The following is an 8,789-nucleotide window of genomic DNA, read 5'->3' as shown; positions in this document are numbered from 1 at the left end:
ACTACACAGCAAAAGGAAAGGGCCGCTGGGTGTCTGTGGCTCCTGGGCAGTCACAGAAGCCACCGCGCTGGCGGGGAGGAGGGGGACCGATGCGGTCCATGTCCCAGGCAGTCCCACCTTCTCTGCCTGCGAAGGGCCCTTTCCCGGCGGGAGGAGAGCGGCGCGCCCCACCCGGGCTCCTCTGCACTGCCGCCGCCAGGACCGATTCCGCGGGCCTCGCCCGGCGCTCCAGCCGGTGCCCGCCTAGCTCCAGGCTCATGGGCGCGGTCAGCAGGGCGGGCCAGGGCGGCGGGGCGCGACACTGGGAGGAAGTGCGGGCCGCCTGCCCGGGCGCGTTAAGGAAGTTGCCCAAAATGAGGAAGAGCCGCGGGCCCGGCGGCTGAGGCCACCCCGGCGGCGGGAGAGCGAGAAGGAGCGCGTTGCCCCGCGCTGCGCCCGCCCTCGCCTCACCTGGCGCAGGTAGGTGTGGCCGCTTCCCCTCCCCGGCCGGAACTTTCTGGTAAGGAGAGGAGGTTACGCGGGACGACGCGCTGCGTTCATGCCCTTTCTTGTTCTGCCTTTCTTGTGTACCCAGTCACACCGGGTAGGTGCCCGAAGGGCCTTCACCGGCCGAGGTAAAAGTGCTGAAACCATGTGAATAAATACAGGTGGGTTCCGCCAGCTTCGCTCCTGAACTTACCGGCGCTCAGGATCCAGAAGCTGAGCCGGGAGAGAGGGGCTCGGGCCTCAGCGGAGGGGTCAGAGGTCAGACCGTGCGGGCAGTGAGGTGGACAACCCAGGGCGGCCAGGCCCTCAGGGAGCGCGGAAAGTGCGGTTGCGGCCCAGCCCTCGGGAGACGCGAGACTGGGATCAGGCACAGCGCGAGGAATTTGAGCTTGGAGCTAGAACATTTTCCTTTGGCCATTTACACGAATCCACTGGAAAATGCCGCAGTGTTTATCGAAGTTACTCAAAGTAGAAATGTCCAGACGTCTTATGAGCTTAGACAAATCTTTTACTACAGAAAGAAACAGCAGTTGCATTCAAACACCAAACTTTCTGAACCACTACTAAAATTTAGCATAATTACTCTTGTGGATACATTTTCATTGTCAAATAATTTACTTAGCCAATGAACTTGGAGAGCAAGAAAGTTTTATGTAGTAAAATGTAAATTTGAGTTAGTTAAGGGTTTCTTTTTGTCTGTTTGTCTGTTTTTGGCAATGTGGGTCCAAAACTTTTAAGCCCACCTAAAAACTATACAAATGCAAGCCATTCTTTTGTTTGAATGTTCAAGGACTAGAAAGACAATTGGAGAAGTGAGAGTTTGAATCTTCTTTTACTTTAGAAACAGTGTTGCAAAATATTTTATGAGTTTTGCCTGACTTAGCAAAGATTCAGTTGAACTCAAGTAGAGTTCAAAGCATTGCAGCGTGTAGTAAAAAAAAAAAAAAAAAAGAGTTGAAGATGTTGTGCCATATCTGATTCTTTGTATTAAAAATAAAAAAAATGAACCATTTAATCCCTGAGAGTTCCTGGAAGAAATGGAATTGATTCTAGCATCTGACTTCTTTGTCTTCGTAGGGACAAATTCATTGCCTTTACACAGGCAGCATTTTAATTAAATGCAACTAAATACATTGATGTCCTCCTTCTCCCCAGTGAAAGTCCGAGCAGTGCATAGATAGAATTATATTTGCTCAAAAAGGTTTAAATACATGTAAATTATTAAGTGTTTTAAGTGAGAAATCTTTGTCAGTTGAAATTATTTTATCTAATTTTTGTTCTGAATGGCACTTTTGTTTTAACATATTTAGAAAACTCTTGCATTAAAACAGAAATTGATTTGTATTACCCCCTGTATTTGAAGTGCACTTTAAAGTGTATTTGAATGAGAGATTATAATCAAATTACTTGATTTGTGTCTTATCCTGTTACTCTTCTACCTTGGATTTGAACAGGTTGGATTTGAACACTAGGAAAAAAGAGATTTTTCTACTGAGGCATTGTGGGAAGATTTTTTTTAAAAGCCTCTGTATTTGAAGTGAAATATAAAATAGGATTTTATAATAGTCTTAATAACTAGAAAGTTTTAAGCTAGGATAAAAATGGGGTGTATACTTTAGGTCTTTATCTTTCCTGAGAGATGAAATTGGTAGAAATGTTATTTTATTTCTAGATTTGCACTTTAGAAATGAATCACTCTGATCTTTGTTAGGCCCCTATTTAATATTCTAAATGCAGGTCTAATCTCTCTGCTTTTTTTAATGGAAGACTTCTTAGTAGAACTTCACTTATTTAGCACATTGTTTGCCCATAGTTATAATCCAGTATGCTTGTGCCAAGACGTATTTTGGAATTCAAGCTTTTTCAGAATTTGGAATTAAAATTTAGAATCTAAATTTCAGAATTGAGAAAGACATTGCTCAGAATTTAGAAAGGTAAACATACATGTTGACCGTGCTGGTTACATGCCATTCCAATATAGTCTGGAGAGAATCCTGTAATTCCATGCATTAATATTTCTGCACTTTTACATTTAAGAACATGAATATTCTCACTAAGTGGAATAAAGAAAGACTATAAATAGCTGTGTGTCCGTTTAGAGCAGGTGTTATCACTACAAGAGCTTCTCTAAGACTTACCAAAAAAAAAAAAAAAAAGTGTTGCTTTTCAGAGCTTTTTAGAGGTGGAGCTGAGGGACTGAGTCTGTATTAGACTCCATTGAATTATGGTTTGCTTTTGAAAGCAACGTGCATTTATATTGCTCAATACTTCACACTTTCCAGTAATTAGAAGGGCAGTTCCTCTCTCTTTAGGGAGTCTTAAATAGCAAGATTTTACTGAATTTTCAATCAAATCGATCAAAATAGAGGTCCTTCAAGTAAGAGTGGATGTCTCATCTTTGTAATATAATTTCAAACAGCAGAGTTTCTGACAGTCTACCATTTTAGAGAAAGAGAGCAGAAGTTACTTACAGGAGGGGTTACTGTCACCCTTTACAGCTGCAGTCTGTCCATGGAAGAAATAGTATTTCCTGTTAACTTTGCAACCAGCTGGGTTTGTGTCAGTTATCTAAGCCTAAGTGATGGCTAATTTTTACTTTCTCAACTTTCCCTGTATAGATTTTCCAGCTACCCCCTGACTTTTCTACTCTTGCTTTGCTGGTTTTAACATTTTCCACTACTTCTGGATTGGTTTAGCTGTAACTGGGTGGAGAAAACAACAACAACAACAGGAATTTAGGCCTTTGGGGAAGAATTTGTTTTGTTTTAGAAGTCTACACATTGAGCATTACTTTTTCTTCTAAAGCAACTAAAATCAGAAGGCAGAGTCCTAACGAGAGATGATAATCAGATTGCCTGATTTTTGTTTTATCACCTTCCTCTTCTACTTAGATTTGAACAGGTTGGATTTGAACACCAGGAAAAAAGGGTTTTCTACTGAGGGATTGTGGGAAGATGTTTTAAGAACTAATCTGATTGGATTTTAGGAAAGTTAATTCATTTTGATATGATGTTATCAGGGAAACTTTCTATTTGCTTATAATTTTATCTGACCAAATGTTAGCTTGTATCAATTTGAGGTTTTTTGTTTTTTCCTTTGTGAATCAATTGTGCAAGTTTTGCCCTACGTCTCTTAAAAGGTGGTTAAACTGGAATCTTAAAGACAGTTGAATTTAGCCAAGACCAAACATACACAAAGAAAGAATATTTTGTTTATGTTATAGTACATTTAATAAATCCAAATGGCTCCCTTGATTCTTTTCTTTCTGGGAAACCATGTATTGATTTCTGGCAGCTGGCCAAAGGCAGATGGTGGTGGAGCAAGCGAGGACAGTTAAGAATGTTGATGATGACTGGATTACTGAGGAGTACTGTGAGCTTTCTGGTCCTCTGCTCAGAGGCGTCTAGCTCTGAAACTGGGATCCTGGCTCTGAGCTGGGGAGGCGCTTCCAGTCACTGCTGTCCTGGAGCGCTGGAAGGGAGCATAGGTGTGAGGAGACAGTGGGCTTCTAACCTGGGATGCAGACTGGGAGATGTCTTGACCCGAGTGAAAACCTTGCAGGCAAGCTGCAGGTCTGCGGAGCACAGTGAGGGAGGCTCTCAACCTGGATACTGTGAACTGGGGAGAGAATGTAAATTCAACAGAAGGAGGGCCCAGGGCAGAGATTTAGGAATATCCACAGTTTAAATATTGCTTTACTTAAGTATACTCTGCCTGACTATAAGTAGCTTTTGAATGTTCAACATATGACCTTTCATTTCTCCCCTCCATTGGTTTGTCTTAACTGATAAATCTTTATTTTCCCTTGGTCAACCTGGTAGTTTATTAATATTACATCTATCAGTTCCTGTTGAGTTGACATGAAAATGTTTTGGTGTGACCTAAGTTAATTTCTCTTTTTATTTAATTTTAATTTGTAATGAGTTCCTCTTTTCATTCTGCCCATCCTTAGGTACTGCTTTGAGTTATTTCCTCTAGAATTCTCACTATTTCCTTATGATTGGCATATTTTCAAAGTTTTTTGGTGTACTAATTTTAAACAGTGTTTGTTGACACTGAGAATTCAGGACTTTGGAGTTTTAGATCACCATCACCTTCCACTCCTTCTCACACCATCCCAGGACAATTATTCTCTCATTTGAGGTTAAGAAGTTATTTGGTTTATTTTATTATGGTTATATAAATATAGTTTACTGCTAAAGCAAGGTATATCATTCCATTTTCCTTCTTGTACCCCTTTTTGCTCTTCCTGGGGCAAACCCTTGCTTTGTTTTTGTGTTTTCTTAGTTTGCACTGTGCCTATTATCATTTCCTTCCCAACTTTCTGACATAAAGATGAAAGCCCTATTGACACAATTTTCTACAGTGTCAGATATACCAAGTAATCTCACGGTTCCATTTTTCTTTCTTTTTTTCTGGAACCCTCCATCTTCTTCTTGTCTAACAGTTGCTCTTCAGTCTTGCTATACATACAGTAATACCTGAAGAATGTTTGGGGTGTATTTGTTGTAGGATTTTTCTTTTTTTTTTTTTTTTTTTTTGTAGAGATGGGCTCTCGCTGTGTTGCCCAGGCTAGTCTCAAACTCCCGGGCCCAAGCAATCCTCTTGCCTCAGCCTCCCAAAGTGCTGGGATTATAGGCATGATCCACTGTGCCCGGCCCAATGGGGAATATTTGTTGACCAAATATGTTTTATGTAAATTGCTTATCATACTCTTTGTTGTACCATCTGTGGCATTAATATGCCTCTTGTTAACACTCACCTACATTTTACCTGTTGTAAATCCACTGTCATAATTATTGAAAATATTTCTCCAGAGCTTTTTAATTGTATGGTTACTTATTTATTGTAGCATAGAACTTTTATGATTTCTTCCATCAGGGTGCATTCTGAATCATGCTTAGTGAAAGGTGGTTTTTAACTCCACTTTAACAGTTAGCATCTATGTTTTACATCAGTGTCAATGTCACTTTTGTATTAGATACAACACCAACATTTTATTATCTGAGTGATGAGAATGTTTATTTTTGTGGAAATGGACATCCCATGAGACTTTAAGCAGATTGCTGGCCTTCTCCTCGATTTCCTTGATTGATTCCTGAAGTGGACACTGCAGTGCAAAGTGGAATTCCTGGGGAAGCTTGCTCAAGTAAGCGTGAGAAATGCTGGATGAAATAAAGTGCAGCAAGCAGGGATAAATATCATGGGCATCTTCAGAGCCTTTGTGCAGGTAACGTGCACAGAGATTCTCCAAGAGAGCCAGTGGTCCTACACTTCCATCACCCTGCAGTGCGTTTGTTCTTAGAGTGGCTTTCAGGGCTGGCTCTGCCACAGCCTCTTTGGGAAACACTGCGTGACCTCTTGCTGCTCCTTACCAAGCTCCTTAGGCTTTGCTTGGTAGAGGCAGAATGTTGTGGTTGTTTTCATCTTAAATGCTAACAATATATGAATTATGTGGTGGATACAGTGCCTCAAAGTGACATTTATTGAATATTTTTGTAGCTACTGGTTTAGAGTAAGGGTCTGAGGCCCCATTGGGTTCAAGTCCCCCTTCTTTATTTGTAAGATCTTCTTGAAGGTTTTGTAAATGAAGCATTCACAGGGAGCTTCGCTGTGATACCTAATGGAGACCGTGCCTGCAGTGCTCGGTACCTGGTGTGTGGTTAAAACTGACATAACTGTCAGAGCCTCTCCCAGGCGGGCTGACTCTGGGAATCTGCCCTGCAGTCTTAGAGGGAAGGCACGTCCAGATAGGTTTGATGAGCAACTACAATTGCCAAAATTAGTTTCTCTGACCTCCAAGATGGGAAAACTTTGTAATATTTTCTTTTAGAAAAGTTGTCCATTGCATAACTGATACACGAGTACATATCCTTTAGTACAGGATTCAGATACAGCGAGCAACAGAAAAGCCCTTCTTAACCTCCACCCTCAGTCCTAGCCCTGCCCCCAGTCCCACTGTGGGGGAGCAGTTGGAGCTCTAACCTCCCCTCTTTCGTCCTGTGCATTCATGTGTGCATGTGTGCACGTCTTCAGAAGATATAATGGTGGGGTGTGTACATCTTCTTAATACCGTTTTCACTCTGGAACTTTCTTTTTATTAATATGTTGCGGTGCGGGGAGGTCTCCATATTCAGTGATTATTGTAATTTTTATGACAGTCCAGAATAGGCATGTCGATTTTTTTTCTGATTTTTGATATTATAAATAGTGCTGCGATGAATGCACTTTTTCTTTTCATTCTTTCCCTCTCCTTTGCTATTTGCACTGTGTTTTCATGAAACCATCAGGTTAATCTTTATCTCAAGGAAGCCCTTCATCCCTGTCCATCCTTTTCTTCAGTCCATCCACTTAGTTTTCCTATGATTATTTTAGCAAGCAGGTGGTTAATTTCCAAGGATTGTAGTCACTTCTTTGGGATTTTTTTAAGTGACGTATTAGGTTCCTGTGTATTTTATTACTTGTTTGAGTGCACCATTACCCCTGTCTCCCGGGGCATCAGTTCATCTGCTTGCATGCTTGGCGCCTCTCTCTCCTGCTGTCAGCTTTCCTGATATGCTGGGTATTTCCACGTGTGTGTTGGTTTTTTTTTTTTAGGTACCCTAGGCGTTAGTCTTTTAAGGCTGCATTCTTGCAGCCTGTCCCACATGAGATAGGAGGAGGGCAAGACCTGGATGTGCACAGGGCAGGATGGGCCCATAACTGGTCTGTGTGGTGTGTGGGCGGCAGGAACTCCCTGTTCTTTGTGGATGTGGCCGCGCCTTCCCTATTCAAACAAAGCCACACACGTCTTTTCCTGCGAGGCGGCTTCTGCTGCTTTCTTGGAGCTGGGGAGCATCTACTCTTCCCTGTCCTCCCGCTCCTCCCTGTTCCTCCCTCAGGTTTCTGTCACTTCTAAGGCACTCCACCCTTGGTCTTCTCCCACCTTGCACCCCCCACACTGCTGCCTTCCTGCACTGTGGGACTGTGATTGCCCCCTTCAGTGTGAGCCTGTCTTGCTTCATGCCTTTCAAGGACAGCATTCATTGCCGAGCTACTCATGGACTATCTCCTCAGATCCTCAGCGTGCTGTGACTTCATTTTCTGTAATACTGTTTTTCATGTTTCTTCCCCTTCTCTGCATTTATAGCTGTGCATATGCTTGAGGTGGAAGGCCACCGCTTCCTTTTGGTTAGCAACACCAATCAGCCGATGGTCATGGCTATGTGAAGGAACTCACAGTGAGGGTGACGAGGAAGAGCCTGGCTAGAACAGGCTGCATCGCAGACCTTGGCGTTAGGTTCCCCAAATCACTGCCGGTGATCTTGTAGCTCTATCATGAAGTCTGTCCTGCTTATTAGGATACTGAGAGTCCAAATTCATAGATTTCTTAGAAGCCTGTTTAAATATGCAGAGCATCTAATTCAACCCGATTAGAAACGGGCTCAGAAAGGTGAAGGGATTTGTCCAATCACTGAGTGATGCTGCTGGGATTAGAACTCTCAAAACTAGGTGTTTCCAATCAATCCCTATCCGCTATTCTAATAAGGCGTAAAAGAGGATCTGCTGTCCTGCCTAATTGGTGGGCAAGTTTGGAGTCCTGTCAGCAGCTCAGGAAAGCCTGGAGAGGCAGAGGGAGGACACAGGCTCAGTGTCAGACATGCCGATTTTACTCATCACCAATGGTTACACAAAACTTATTTTGATCTTTGTGGCTTTTGCATTGAGAAGTTAAGCATATACAATAGGAATTAGACACAATCCCAAACCAGTGAGAGGTTCAAGTGAGAAGAGCTGAAGCTTTTATGCATGCCTGCCTTCCACAGAGATAAATTTACTATCCAGAGTAAACTAGAGCCTCGTGGAAAGTGAGCGCCGAGCCCCTAGCAGTGAGTGTCTCTGTGCTTCCCACATCAGACCTCCATGTCTGTGGCTGTCCCGCTACGGGGCAGAACTGCTGCTCTCTGCCTGCGTTGCTGTCTTGAGGGTTGGGAGAGGACAGGTGTGGACAGATCTCAGACCCGTTTCCCTCCTGTTATAGAAATGTTTGTGAGGCAGGTGCGACTTCAATGATTTGGTCAAGGAAAGGCAGCTTGGCAGCTGGGGAGAAGGACTCATGCTAGAAAGGCAAGTATTTGTGAGGGATGATGTCCTCGAAGAAGCCAGCAGTGTCTTCAAAGACTTATGTGTAAGGTATTCCCCAGAGCTTATTTCTTCTAAGAAGACTCTGGAAGCTGTGTCAGTGTCTGTTATGGAGGAATGGAGTTTCAGTCCGATCAGGCTTTCATAACAAAGCACTGCATGCTGAACGGCTTGAACAGCCC

General features: G+C 43.0%; 1 protein-coding gene across 1 annotated transcript in view; it reads left to right on the top strand.

Annotated features, from left to right (window-relative positions):
• Nucleotides 1-356: 356 nt before the first annotated feature.
• The window catches only part of SYK (spleen associated tyrosine kinase), a 96,965-nt gene continuing 88,532 nt past the window's right edge, over nucleotides 357-8,789 (top strand). Inside the window, exon 1 of the mRNA XM_030806372.1 lies at nucleotides 357-459. The gene's annotated coding sequence lies outside the window, so the exon portion shown is untranslated. The remainder of the gene's footprint in view (nucleotides 460-8,789) is intronic.

The sequence above is a fragment of the Nomascus leucogenys genome, chromosome 1a (assembly GCF_006542625.1).
Source record: "Nomascus leucogenys isolate Asia chromosome 1a, Asia_NLE_v1, whole genome shotgun sequence".
Taxonomy (NCBI): Eukaryota; Metazoa; Chordata; class Mammalia; order Primates; family Hylobatidae; genus Nomascus; species Nomascus leucogenys.
The sequence above is the reverse complement of the archived record's forward strand: the minus strand, read 5'-3'. Positions and strand labels throughout refer to the sequence as shown.